Below are 15,593 nucleotides of genomic sequence, written 5' to 3' on the forward strand. Positions count from 1 at the left end.
TTTACTTTTTAATATACTTAGGTCTGAGAGCACAAAGTTATTGTCAAGTTACAATTCTACAATAAGGAGGGAAATTTTTGATATCCAGTAGGTTTTTGAACATATCTTGCAGCATTCAGCAGAATGTTCTACTCTGATGGATATTGTATGGGTGCCTTGTCTTGCTTCTTCCTATATGAGAAATAAAAAATACCCGCACCTTCGTTTGAAATAAAAAAAAATTTTTTTTTAATAGGCTGGGAGTAAGGAGTACTTCCAGGCCTGAAATTCTGCAATGTCACTGAGAGTTCACCTGGCAACTAGAGCCATTTAACATGCTAACCATTTAAGACTCTAATCATTTAAGGCTCATGTCCCCAGGAAAGAAGAGAAGTCAGTGTTTAGCCTAGGACTGAGGATGCAACCCATCTCAAAAATTAGATTATAAGAGTTATTTTCAAGCTCTGGAAACTGGCTTTTCTGGGAAACCAAGCAGAGGTGGGAAAGCTTGGTGTCTGGCTCACTAAGAAGAATTTCTGAGGACAAAAGGCAGCGGAGTTTAGATTAACTGACAAATGTATATTGAGCACTTGCTATGTCCCAGATGTGCTGTGTACCGTGAAACACACAGAAATGAATTCTGCCATCAATGAACTCATAACTTTTCAGTTTTCAGAATTTTTCTTCAGAAACAGTGTATCTGATTTTCAATTGTTTTGCTTTATCTTCTTCAATCACTTTTGGGGTCTTCCACATCCATAGATAGAAACCACTTATACCCAAGGCTCACAACTTTTGACCCCTTTTTAATTCCAATAACCTCTGTTTTATCTGGAGTAACTCAACTATCCCCCAACTAAACTATATATCAAACTTTAGCATCACTTCAAAAAGACTGCATCCAACATCGCCATTTTTAAAATCTTCTGCAGTCATAAACTTCTGTCCTTTACAACCTTTCCTCCCCCTCTCCATGAACTCACTGTTCATTTTCCTTGTAACCTCCAGCTGTCATCTCAGATCTCTCGGTCTACATACTAGTCTGGCTTCACTTTCCTTAATACTGTCCTGAGCCCCATGGTCAATTATTTTAGCTATTCATTTGCTATCCCCTCAGAATTTTTGGCTTTCTTGACCTTCTGACATTTCCTCCAATCCCTATTCCTGGGCAAATCTATCCATCACTTGTATTCCTGTTTCAGCACTGTCTGGCACTATAGAAGAAAGTCAAAAGACTGTGATTATAGGGTTAAAAGTTCGACACCATCTATCTATTTCCCAAATTAGAAACTTAGGTATTCAATCTATCAACAAATTTTGTAGATTCTTTTTACTGAATAGGTTTTCAATTTGTCCACTTTTCTCCATTTCTACTGCCACTACTCCAGTCAAAGCCACAATCATGTCTCTACATTATTTATGCTTATTCTGTATCTCCATTTTTTTCATTACACTGCTGGCAAAATGATTCTTTTAAAAAGGCAAATCGTATTGGTTTTCTGATTAAAACCCTTCATTGCTCCCTATTTACTCTAAGGATAAACTTCCAACTCCTTAACCAGGCCAACATAGCCCAATCTGACCTGGCTCCTACCTACATATCTAGTCTCATGAGCTTATCAAGCTGCACACACATATGCACAGCTGTTGGGATTGTAATCAGGATTCCATTAAATCTACAGATCAATATCAATTTGGGGAGAATTGACACCTTTACCACATTGAGTTTTCCAAACCTTGAAGATCTTTTTTTGTTTCTTTCCTTCTACTTTCTTTGGGTTTAATTTGCTTTTCCCATACTAATTTCTTGAGATGTATACATAGATCACTAATGTTTCAGCCTTCCTTCTTTTATTGGCTATAATTTTACTCTAATCACAACTTGAGCTACAGTCCCTTAGTTCCCCCCCACAACATTTCCATCATTTTTGTTCTTTAAAATCCCAATCAAATGTTGTCATGGATTGAATTGTGTCCCCCCAAAATATGTGTCAACTTGGCTAGACCATGATTCCCAGTATTGTGTGGTTGCCCTCCATTTTGTGATTGTAATTTTATGTTAAAGGATTAGGGTGGGATCCTAACACCCTTACTAAGGTCACATCCCGGATACAATGCAAAGGGAAATTTCCCTGGTGTGTGGCCTCTACCACCTTTTATCTTACAAGAGATAAAAGGAAAGAGAAGTGACTAGAGGGGGACACCTCATACCTCCAAGAAAGAAGCACAGGGAGCAGAGCATGACCTTTGGACCTGGGGCTCCTGCACAGAAAAGCTCCTAGTCTGGAGCAAGATTGATGACAAGGATCTTCCTCCAGAGCCAACAGAGAGAGAAAGCTTTCTCCTGGAGCTGACACCCTGAATTTGGACTTCTAGCCTACTTGACTATAAGAGAATAAATTTGTCTTTGTTAAAGCCATCCACTGTTGTATTTCTGTTATAGGAGTGCTGGATGACTAAGACAAATGTCATTACTTTTTAGTGGCCTTTCCTGATCCACCTGTGGGATACATATGATTGCTTCCACCTCTCAACCTCATAGTACTTTATTTGGTGTTTGGTGAATATATTCATCATTTCCTGTTTTGTAGCACAGGTATGCTGTGCCCTTTCATTTCCTCTGCCCAACTGCAACATCTTATTAGTTTTGATATGTCACCTCTTCATTATAATTCAGTTCAACATACTTCCTAAAGTCTTTTGTCTACGTTTGTCTGTCTGTCGTACACTGATGGCTTGCCTGTTGCTGTGATGCTAGAGGCTATACCACTGGTATTTCAAATGCCAGTGGAGCTTCCAGACTAAGACAGACTAGGAAGAAGGACCTGGCAATCTAATTCTGATAAAATTGGCCAGTGAAAACCTTATGAATAGCAGTGGAACATTGTCTGATGTAGTGCCAGAAGATGAGCCCCTCAGGTTGGAAGGCAGTCAAAATACAACTGGGAAAGAGCTGCCTCCTGGAAGTAGAGTCAACCATAATGACATGGATTGAATAAAGCTTTTGGAACCTTCCATTTGCTGTGTGGCACAACTCAAAATGTGAGGAAACAGTTGCAAACACCCGTTAACAATCAGAATGTGGAATATACGAAGTATGAATCTAGGAAAATTGAAAGTTGTCAAAAATGAAATGGAATGTATAAAGATTGCTATCCTAGGCATTAGTGAGCTGAAATGGACTGATATAGGCCCTTTTGAATCGGACAATCAGATGGTCTACTATACTGGGAATGGCAAACTGAGGAGAAATGTCATCACATTTATCATCAAAAAGAATGTTTTCAAAATGTATCCTGAAGTGCAGCACTGTCAGTGATAGGATAAAACCCATACACCTACAAAAAACCCAGTGCCAGGAAGACCAATTAATATGACTATTATTCAAATTTTCTCACCAACCTTTAAGGCCAAAGATAAAGAAATTGAATATTTTTACCAACTGCTGCAGTCTAAAATTGATCAAACATGCTATCAAGATGCATCAATAATTACTGGTATTTGGAATGTGAAAGTTGGAAACAAAGAAGAAGGATCGGTAGTTGGAAAATATGGCCTTGGTGATAGAAATAATGGGAAAGATTGCATGATAGAATTTTGTAAGACCAATGACTTCTTCACTGCAAATATCTTTTTTCAACAACATAAACAGGAACTGTACATATAGACCTTGCCATATGGAACACACAGGAATCAAATCGACTATCCCTGTGGAAATAGATAATGGAGAAGCTCAACATCATCAGTCAGAACAAGGCCGAGGTTGACTGCAGAACAGACCTCAGTCGCTCATATGCAAGTTCAAGTTGAAGCTGAAAGAAAATCAAGTCCACAAGTGCCAGAATATGACCTTGAGTATATCCCACTGAATTTAGAGACCATCTCAAGAATAGATTTGATGGATTGAACACTAACGATTGAAGACCAAACAAGTTGTGCGATGACATCAAGGACAACATACGTGAAGAAAGCAAAAGGTCATTAAAAAGACGGGAAAGACAGACAAGACCAAAATGGATGTCAGAATGAAACAAGCTGCTCAGCCATATTGAAAACCCCAATCAACACCCCTTCCCCCCTCTCTTTGTCTTGCTAACCACAAGCTTGTTTTGAGCAGGAAGTGGTAGCAGGTAGTGGCTCTATCCACTGACTAGCCCTAGTTACACCTTGAAGCATGCACAGATTGAAATCACATCCTTCAACTGACCCCCCCAAATATAGGCATGGGAGGGCTAAAAGCAGAAAATTCCGGGTACCAAACCCAACCCCCTGACGCCATTGGAAACTAAAAGCTCCCCAGCCCCCTTAGTCAGGGAGCACGTGGCCTTAAGGTCACTAGACCCCATGCGCTCCTTGTACGTGCAGACAATAAACTTGCCACTTTCTGTTTCCCTTGCAATCAGTGTCTGTCTTATTTCAATCGGCTAATAAGACAAGACAAGAATCCGAGTGGCGTTCGGTTACAAGAAGAGACTCTGAAACTTGCTCTTGAGCGCAGAGTAGCTAAAGTGAAAGGAAGAAATGATGATATAAAAGAGCTGAACAGAAGATTTCAAAGGGCAGCTCAGGAAGACAAATTCAAGTAACATAATGAAATGTGCAAAGACCTGAAGTTAGAAAACAAAAAGGGAAAAACAGATTTGGCATTTCTCAAGCTGAAAGAACTGAAGAAAAATTCGAGCTTTAAAGAGCAATTTTGAAGGATTTTATGGGCAAAATATTGAACTATGCAGGAAGCATCAAAAAGGAATACACAGAGTCACTGTACCAAAAAGAATTGGTCAACGTTCAACCACTTCAGGAGGGAGTATATGATCCAGAACTAATGGTATCGAAGGAAGAAGTACAAGCTGCACTGGAGGCATTGACAGAAAACAGGGCTCCAGGAATTGATGGTATACCAATTGAGATGTTTCAACAAACAGATGCAATGCTGGAAGTGCTCACTCATCTATGCCAAGAAATTTGGAAGACAGCTACCTGGCCAACCGGAAGAGATCTGTATATGTGCCCATTCCAAAGGAAGGTGATCCAACAGAATGCAGAAATTATTGAACAATATCATTAATCACAAGCAAGTAAAATTTTGCTGAAGATAATTTAAAAAATGGTTGTAGCAGTACATTGACAGGAACTCTCAGAAATTCTGACTGGACAGAGAAGAGGATGTGAAATGGGAATATCATTGCTAATGTCAGGTGGATTTTGTCTGAAAGCAGAGAATACAAGAAAGATGTTTACCTGTGTTTTATTGACCATGTGTGGATCATAACAAATTATGGATAACATTGCAAAGAATGGGAATTCCAGAACACTTAATTTTGCTTGTGTAGAACCTGTACATAGACCAAGAGACAGTCATTCAAATGGAACAAGGGGATACTGCGTGGTTTAAAGCCAGGAAAGGTGTACGTCAGGAGTGTATCCTTTCACCATACTTGTTCAGTCTGTATGCTGAGCAAATAATCCGAGAAGCTGGACTATATGAGGAAGAATGAAGCATCAGGACTGGAGGAAGATTCATTAACGACCTTCGATATGCAGATGACACAGCCTTGCTTGCAGTCATAGATTGAACTGTGTCAACTTGGCTAAGCCATGATGCCTAGTATTGTGTGATCATCCATCATTTTGTGATCTGATGTGATTTTCCTAGGTGTTGTAAATTCTACATCTATGATGTCAATAAGGCAGGATTAGAGGCAGTTATGTTAATGAGGCAGGACTCAATCTACAAGATTAGGTTGTATCTTGAGTAAATCTCTTTTGAGATATAAAAGAGAGAAGTGAGCAGAGAGACAGGAGAACCTCATACCACCAAGAAAGCAGCACCGGGAGCAAAGCTTGTCCTTTGGACCTGAGGTTCCTACACTGAGAAGATTCTAGACCAGGGAAAGATTGATGATAAGGACATTCCACCAGAACCGTCAGAGAGAGAAAGCCATCTCCTATAGCTGGCACCCTCAATTTGAACTTCTAGCCTCCTAGACTGTAAGATAATAAATTTCTCTTTGTTAAAGCCGTCCAGTTGTGGTATTTCTGTAATAGCAGCACTAGATGACTAAGACACTTGCTGAAAGCGAAGAACACTTACTGATGAAGATCAAAGACTACAGCCTTCAGTATGGATTATACCTCAACATAAAAAAAAAAAAAACAACATAAAGACAACAAAAATCCTCACAACTGGACCAACATGCAACATCATGATAAATGGAAGAAAGGGTGAAGTTGTCAAGGATCTCATTTTATTTGGATCCACAATCAATGCCCACGGAAGCAGCAGTCAAGAAATCAAATGACATGTTGCAATTGGGCAAATCTACCACAAAATACATCCTTTAAGCAATAAAAACCAAAGATGTCACCTTGAGGATAAGATGCACGTGACCCAAGCCATGATACTTTCAGTTGCCTCATATTGTGATCCCAATACGCCACAGCATGTTTTCTCCTTTTTCAAAATGGGCAGTTGAGAGCTTGACATATCTAATAACACCATGATGAACCTATAAGTTGTTCTTCCTCTGCCTGCCACCTTCACATACCTCTGTTAATGACTTTGTTTTGACCTAATGTTAATGACTTTGGTCCTTGTTTTGAGCTAATGCAAATAACCTTTTGTTCTGTCCGACCACCTGTGGCTTACAATCCCCACAGGAAAATCAGAGCCCAGGTAGCTGATATGTATATCTTTAGCCTAATAAAGAGCATCTCTCAGGTATCTTTTGTCACTATCCTGTAATGAATAACTCCTCTTGAGCACACCTCCAGCCAAGTAACTACAAAACACTTCTAACCCTTGTAAAAGTCTATACAAACTCCAACATAAAATTGTTCTTTGGAACTCCATAGAGACAGCCTGTGTTGCTACTGGGTCCCGGGTGATGTATACATCTTCTTAAACTTTCTCACTCTTTCTAACTTAGAGTATGTTGGCTTGACTGCTCGGACCCTAATCGGTTAACAACAGACATGCAAAATCTGGACAATGAATAAGGAAAACCGAAGAAGAATTGATGCCTTTGAATTGTGGTGTTTGCGAAGAGTATTGGACTGCCAGAAGAACGAACAAATCTGTATTGAAAGAAGTACAGCCAGAACGCTCCTTAGAAGAGAGGATGGTGAGACTTTGCCTCACATACTTTGGACGTGTTATTAGGATAGACCAGCCCCTGGAGAATGACACTACGCTTAGTAAAGTAGAGGGTCAGTGAAACAGAGGAAGGCCCTCAATGAGATGGAGTGACACAACAGCCGCAACAACGGGCTCAAGCGTAACAACGATTGCAAGGATGGCGCAGGACCAAGCAGTACTTTGTTGTGTTGTATGTAGGGTTGCTATGAGTCTGAACTCACTCCACGGCAGCTAATGGCAACAATTTCCTTTGTAATTTCTTCTTTGACCTATGGGTTATTTAGAAGTATATTGTTTAATTTCCAACCATTTGAATACATTTTAAATTATCTTTTTGTTATTAATGTCTACCTTAAGTCCACTGTGGTTACAGAATATGTTCTGAATGGCTTCAACCCTCTAAAGTTTGTTGAGGTTTGTTTTAGGATACAGCATGTGATCCAGGTCAATTTTCGTAGTTACTGCACTTGAAAAATAATATGTATTCTGTCATCGTCGGGGACCAAGTTCTATATATGTCAGTTAGAGCAAATGTCTCCCACTATAATTGTAGATTTATCTACTTCTGTCAAATTTTGCTTATAGATGTTGAAGCTGTGTTGTGGGTACAAATAGCTTTAGAATTGTTATCTATGGTGAATGGTCACATCCCTCTGTATCTCTACCAATTCTTGTTGTAAAGTCTACTTTTTCTAATATTAATATAACTAAACTAGTTTTCTTTTACTTAATGTTTGCTTGGGATATCTTTTTCCATCCTTTTAACTCCATCTTTCTGTGGTTTCATATTTAAGGTACGTCTCTTGTAGATACCATGTAAGTTTTTTTTTTTTTAATTCAGTCTCACTCTTACCTTTCCAGTTGGAATATTTACATTTACATTTATTACAACTATTGACATATTTAGCTTTTATCCAACATATTATTATTTGTTTTCTATTTAACTAATCTGTTTTGTATCCCTTTTTCTGCCTTCTTGTTGATTAATCCAGGAGACCTGGTGGTGCAGTAGTTAAGCACTTAGCTGCTAACCAAAAGGTCAGCAGTTCAAACCCACCAGCCACTCTGCAGAAGAAAGATGTTGCAGTCTCTCCTGTAAAGATTTATAGCCTTGGAAAAGCTATGGGCAGTTCTACTTTGTTCTGTAGGGTTGTACCCGATAAGGGTGGGTTTTGCCCAGTGTGACCCCTTGAGTCACTTGAGAGACACCAGGCCTTTGAGAGAGACAAGGTAGACTTTATTGCAAGCCGGTCAAGCAAGGAATTTGGAGACTATATCTCAAATCAAGCTCCCCAAGGTTGGGGATTCTAGGGCAGTTACATTCCAGGAGAGGGAGAAGTTTAACGCTGTCAGTTACAGAGTCACTGTGAGTTGGAATCAATTTGATAGCAATAGGTGGGTTTTGATTAATCAAATATTTTTGCTCCATTTCCCCCCACTATGAGCTTTTTGTTGTTGTTGTTATATATTGTCTTACTTTACATTTAGTGACTATCCTTGGGATTACTACATACATCCCAGATTTTTTGTAGTAAATATACATGAATAATTTAACTACTTCCCTGCAATGCTTGAGTTTTAGAACATTGAAGATCCATTTACTCTCTTCTACCTTTTGTGTTATTACTTTCATGCAACTTTATTTTACGTATATTTTAGACCCCAGAAGGCAAATATTATTATTGTTGCATACCCTCAATATTCATTTAAATTTACCCATACATTTACTATTTCTGTTACCCTTCATTCCTTCCTGCATTTGCATGCTTTCATCTGAGATCTTTTTTCTTCTGCCTGAAGAATTCTCTTTAGTAGTCCTTTTAGTGGAATTCTGTTTGGGATGTATTCTCTCAGGTTTTATTATTCTGACATCTTTATTTCTCCTTCATTCTTGAAGGATATTTTTGGTGTGTGTATTTTTTAGGCCTATAATTCCAGATTGGCAGTTATTTTCTTTCATTACTTATATTCTGGCTTCCATTATTTCTGTTAGGGAGTCTGTACCAGATCAATTAAAAATTGAATAATATAACCCCCTCCTCTGACTGCTTTAAAGAATATTTTTCTCTGAGTTTGGTTTTCATTAGAGTTACAATGATGTGCCAAGATATGGTTTTCTTTACATTAATCCTACTTGGTTTTTTTCAGGACTTCATGAATAAGTTGCTTGATGTCTTCCATCAGTTCTGGAAAAATTTCAGCCATTATCACTTCAGATATTGCTTTTGGACTATTCTCTTTCTTTTCTTCTTCTTATGGGACTCCCATTACAATTAAGTTAGAATTTTTAGTCTATCCTTATGTTTCTTATGTTCTTTTCTATTTTTTCATGCTTTTCCCTCTCTGCGTGTCAGTCTCAATAAAGTTTGTATTGAATTGTATTCCAGTTCACTCAGTCTCTCTTCTGCTGTATCTAATTGACTGTTAAACTCATCTATTGACTTCTTAACTTCAGTTATTTTATTTTCAAGTCAATGATTTCCATTTGATTATTTTTATAGATTCCAATTCCCTGATGAAAGAACCTGTCTTTTCATCCATTTTCTCCACCTTTTCCTCTGTTTTCTTGAAATAACTATTTTAAAGCCCTTGTCTGATAACGTCAATGTCCGGAACAACTGAGCATGTTTTCATTGCCTGCTTTCTTGTTGGTTTTGGTTCTATGTCTTGACATGACTGGTCATTTTTAATTAAATTCTAGACTTTGCATGTTAAAATTGTACATGCTTTAGATGTTATTTCCCTCCTGAGAGGGCTCACTTTTCCTTTGCTCCATCAAGGAGACTGGTCACCTTAATTTAATCAGAGATTAAGCTGATTATGCACTGGTCACAATTTCGGCAAGGATTGGTCTACACTGATTTAACTTCCTTTCTAGGATATAACACTTCAAAGGCTTCAGCTGAGAGCTTGGGACATCCATCAGAGCGCCATCTCCATAGCTGTTCATGAGCTCTCATCCTGGTTACACCAGCACTTCAAAACTGCCCAAAACTCTGTTTTGTTTTTCAGAGGCTTATTTCTTGGCTTCTTAGTCTCTTTTCCATTTACCTTCAGAAAAACTAAAGGATTGTAGCTCCAATTTTGATTAGAGTAAAATTATAGCTAATAAAAGAAGAAAGGCTGAAAAATGAGTGATCTGTGTATACATCTTAAGAAATTAGTAAGAGAAAAGCAAATTAAACCCAAAGAAAGTAGAAGGAAAGAATTAAAAAAAGGTGTTCAAGATTTGGAAGACTCAATGTGGTAAAGATGTCAATTCTCCCCAAATTCATATTGATCTATAGAGAAAAACAGGTATTGTAACATAGACCAATCTCTGCCTTACCTTTCTCACTTAAATTCTGTACCCTCGCATCCTTTTTTTTTTTTTTTTTTCTGGTGTCTCCAGTCCTGGGAAACTGTCTCTCTGAGTCTTGGGTTAAAGTGTGATAATAACCTGTCTAATAGTTTCTAAGAGAATAAAATAATATGGGAAAGCACTGGGGGTAACAGACACTCCATAAATGCTATCATCTACTCTGTTAAGATTAAAAAGTAGAGAGAAAGTTCAGCTAAATTGGGCAAACCCCCATCAATGGAATATTGTTACAGAAACACAAAAGGGGCAGGATTCTCATAATGAACCATAGCAGGCGTGATGGTTAGTTTTTTTTGTGTCAACTTGGCTGGGCTACTGTTGTTGTTGTTATTAGTTGCCATTGAGTTGGCCCCTGACTCATATCAACCCCACACACAATGGAACGAAATGTTGCCCAGTCCTGCGCCATCTCCGTGATCTATAGTGGACCGGACCATTGTGATCAATAGAGTTTTCATTGGCTGATTTTTGGAAGTAGATCACCAGTCCTTTCTTCGTAGTCTGTCTTAGTCTCGAGGCTCTACTGAAACCTATCCAGCGTCATCACAACACACAAACCTCAACTTACAGATAGATGGTGGCAGTACATGAAGTGCGTTGGCTGGAATTCCAACCCAAGTTTCCCGCATGGAAGTTGAGAATTCTCCCACTGACCCACCAGTGTCCTCAACTTTAAATGAGGTTCAGATGAGGTAACCAGTAATACAAAACTTGCCTATGCTTTATCTCTACCTAAAATTTCTCTGATGTATTTTCTTGCTAATCAAGTTAAAGAAATTAATATTCTGGTGCTCTTAGACTGTCTCATCTGAAATATAAACCTTTATGTTTATCAAGAATTGTGAAATGCTTGAGAGAATTTTAAAAAGTCTAAAGGCTTGCCTAAATTGTGTCTTGATGTTCCTATACTTAAAATGAACTCTAAATTTTGTCTAAGAAAAACACAGCTCCTTATTCCATACAGTTATAAAAGATCAGAAGAGTGTTAGATTTTTAAAATGGCCACGATAATTTTTTGTATCACATCTGAAGAAGTTGTAAAATAACCTTGGTTAAAGGTTAAAAGTTTCTTTTTCAGGTTTTCTAAAATAAACATAACTGGGAGCTTTGACAGAAGAGCTGTTTTACTTTGACAGCAAAACAAGTTGTGAGGTGAAGGGCAGAGAGATTAGAGGAAGTAGGAGAGACCTAGGAGTCTCATTTTTATGCCATCAAGTCCATTTGAAGCCTGAGATTTTAAAGCACAGTGACTTCAACTGCTCAATGTTTCCTTTTTTAATAATCTGGGAGGACACTTTAAATAAATAAAAATCTCTCATAATAAAAGATTCAAAGTTTAGCAGTTCCTTCAGTTTCTCCTTAATTTCCTTTTTTCTGTTAAGTTCTTCATTTCTTTTTTTAAAATAAAAACTAGCCTTCCTATGCTATTTTGTTATCGTCCCACAAGTCTCTGAGGCTCTGTTCATTTTTTTTTTTTCTGTCTATTTTCTCTCTGTTGTTCAGAAAGGGTGAATTCTATTGTTCTGTCCTCAAATTCACTGATACCATCCCCCATCATCTCCACTCTGCTGTTGAGCCCAGCCAGCAAGTTTCTAATTTCTTATATTCTAGTTTTCAGCTCCATAATTACATTTTTTTAATAACTTCTATTTCTTTGCTGAGATTTTCTATTTTTTTCAAGAAAATTTTTAATTGTTGAAGCATTTTTATGATGGCTGCTTTAAAATTCTTATCAGATAAATTGCACACAGCTGATTCATCTCATTGTTGGCATCAGCTGACTGCCTTTTCTCATTCAAGTTCTGATTTGCTTGCTTCTTGGTATGACAGGTTTGTTTTTTTTTTAGTTGTATCTTGTACGTTTTATGTATTAGGAGACTCTGGCTCCTATTTAAATCTTTTATTTTACAGGGAGTTACTGTTTAGGTTTAGCACACTGCTGTTAGCCTACTTTTGTGAGTCATGGTTCCAACAGCAATTTAATTTTCAGAGCCTTTGTGGTATTTTTTTTTGGTGTCCTTGGAGTGCTGGGGCTCCCACTGGTCTCTCTGTTAGTGCTGTCTGAAGTAACAGAAGGAATTTTCTCTATCTGAATCACCAAAAGGAGCCCTCGTGGTGCAGTGGTTAACGTGCTCAGCTGCTAACCGAAAGGCTGATGGTTCAAACCCACCAGCCACCCCACAGGAGAAATATGTGGCAGTCTGCTTCCATTAAGATTTACAGCTTTGGAAACCCTATAGGGCAATTCTACTTTGTTCTACAGGGTCTGTATGAGTCAGAATCAACTCGAGAGTGACGGGTTTTTTGGTTTGGTTTGGGCCATCCAATATCTCTCAATGGAGCCAGAGTCTGGTGGAATCCTCTAGCAGCCCTGGTGTCTCTGGGCAGGGGAGGAGAGCCTCAGGCCAGTTGGGACAAAGAGCTTCCTCGACAGGGCCACCTGCGTGTCTCTTACCCATTCTATACGCCTACTTCGGTATCCCTCCATGGAAAAGGGGAGTCTCTGGCCCAGCAGGGAAGGATAGTGCTTCCTCTAGTTGCTTATTTTTGGTGTGGCTCCCAGTGGATCCCCCTTGCCTGATGTTGCCAGGGGACTCCCAATCAATACATAGGAAAATGAGCTACCTTCTGTTGCTAGATTGGGAGTCAGAAAACGCTAGGTCTTAGTGGCCTTCTGTTGGTTTGTGGGCATGCAATACACCCCGCCTCTGTGCTCTTTGTTTGGTCCTGGGTTCCCAAATTAGTTCATCTTCTTCTTAGCACATTTCTGGATTCTCCTTCAGTTGTCTCTTGTGCAATTTCCAGGGTTTATAGCTGTGCTTATGGGGGAGGAGTAGGGAAAAACAGGTCTACACCATCTTGTCCCTCAGCTACTAAATTTTATTATTGTTAAAATATTTCTTGTTTTACTAATTTAAGCCCAGTACATATGGATATCAAAAATCTCACAGAAACCTTTGACCAATGCAGGCATTTAACCTATGTTCCCAAATGTAATTAAGTTAATAAGGCTGGGGAGAAAATGGATATGCTAGTACACCAGGATCCAAATTGAGCTTAGGGCCATAAATATAAGGATACTGTTGAGGATCACACACACACACACACACCTCCTTTCAGGCAATCTCCTTCCAATCTCCTCATCCAGCACAAATGGATTAATGAAACCACCAAGGGGGTTGGGGAAAATGGGAGGAGTTGGTAGAACCTATTAGCGTATTATAGGAAGAGCTTATTACAGGAAGGGCACTGTCCCCTCCTCTTGGGGTTCTCCAAGTGTAAGATCTGGTATGGGTGCGTCTCCTTGGGAAATCTTAACTCTGAAATGCTGAGTGGTACCAGGAGAAAGATGGTTCCAGAACTATTCAGGCCTGTCTCTGCTCTGAGCTTTAGCAAAAAAGGCTTAATACAATCAAGTGCACCAAAGTAGAGAAACAGATGTTTATTTGGGACAGAATCCTCAATCCAGTACATCTTCTTTCTTATTTACTTATATACTGTGCTGTTCCCAAGAAGCATTTAAAATGGTTTCAATGGATACATAATAAACCCCATAAACCCACTGCCATCAAGTCAATTCCAGCTCACAGTAACCCTACAGTACAGGGTAGAACTCTCCCATAGGGTTTCCAAGGAGCAGCTGGTGGATTTGAACTACCGACCTTTTGCTTAGTAGCTAAGTTCTTAACCACTGTCCCACCAGGGCTCCAGGATACACAACATATAATATAGAGGCAAAAAAGAGTAAGAGGGAAACAAGGGACAGGGGTAAGCTGGTATAAAAATGCTTCCCTCTGATTTTCTACACTTGCAATACATAGCCCATGAGAGAGCACATGGCTGAGGTCTTTCCTGAGCCATCTCCAACTGGAAACTCAGGAGCCCTCGGCACCCAGCCTGGAGACAGCATGGGTGCACTCCTTATGTGGGCCGAACCCTCAACATATGCACTAGAGGGAGACAAGTTCCCATGGAATATTTCCCTAAAGCACTGCATAGCTTTACTGCTTCTCAAACAGGTTTGGTTCCTTCAGAAAGATTGCCGAGTTCTCACCTTGAGAACAGCTGTCGTCCTGAGCAGTGTAACCTAGTTGAAGACCCAAACTACGAAGTTCTTGAAAGATTACATCCTAGTTATGGTCCATTACAAGTCAGAGACTATATAAATATGCAGCGAGCATGAACCAAAGCTAAAACTACAGTCATTAATTCCTTAAATTCTTCTCTTTTTAATTCTTCTATTTGATTCTCAGAATCTAAAGCAAAACTGGCACAGACTTGCAATGACTTTCTCAAGTCAGCAGGAAATCTAGGCCATGCTGTTGCCGATGACACACGGGAGTTGAGACGTAGCCAAATGCTGTGCCCCTGGGGGCTAAATGACCACACTCCTTCCACTATGGGAGCTGTCTCTCTCCTGCGGGATAAAACACATACACACACACAAAACAGTCAGCTGAGGGGAGAGTGCCATTGTCTATGCATGCAATACACAAGGTGGGCTTGATTCAGGTGCAAATCCTGGGTGAGTGGTGGTTGCTGGGACAACAAACCTGAACCTAAAAAATATTCCTGGACTCTTTCTTTGAAGCCAATCTCTCCCAGAGGTTTAGGCTCCCCCTCCTTTCTAGCTCCCTGAGGCCTCCTTCAAGTACCTTTTATTTTTGAAAATGTCTTACAGTCTCCTTCACTCTGCCTCCTTGGTTTTCAACATTTAAAGCTTCTCTTAGGCCGAAAATGAAGACACTCTGTTCGCCAATCAGCCCATCTCTCTACCTTCCATTCATGAAGGTATGTCCCAGGCTTCCTATTCCTCACTATGTATATTCTCCTGAACCATTCCTTCCCAACCCTTTATGAAAACATTTTACGTTCACCCTTCAGTATTTCTCTGAGGTTATTTTTCAGAGATCACTACTTCCTGACCAAACTCAGTGGCCTGTCTTCAGAAGTTATTCCTGTTGATTTTTGTTCAAACATTTGCTTCACGAGGGCAAGGACTATGGTTTACACTTCCGGTATTTCTCTAACTATGTAAGTTTTAGGTTTATCTCCAAGCCTGAAGCACTTCAGAGGCCAGGAATGTAACAGATGTATTGTAGAGGCTCATTCTGT

This window comes from Loxodonta africana, chromosome 1, assembly GCF_030014295.1.
Source record: "Loxodonta africana isolate mLoxAfr1 chromosome 1, mLoxAfr1.hap2, whole genome shotgun sequence".
NCBI lineage: Eukaryota > Metazoa > Chordata > Mammalia > Proboscidea > Elephantidae > Loxodonta > Loxodonta africana.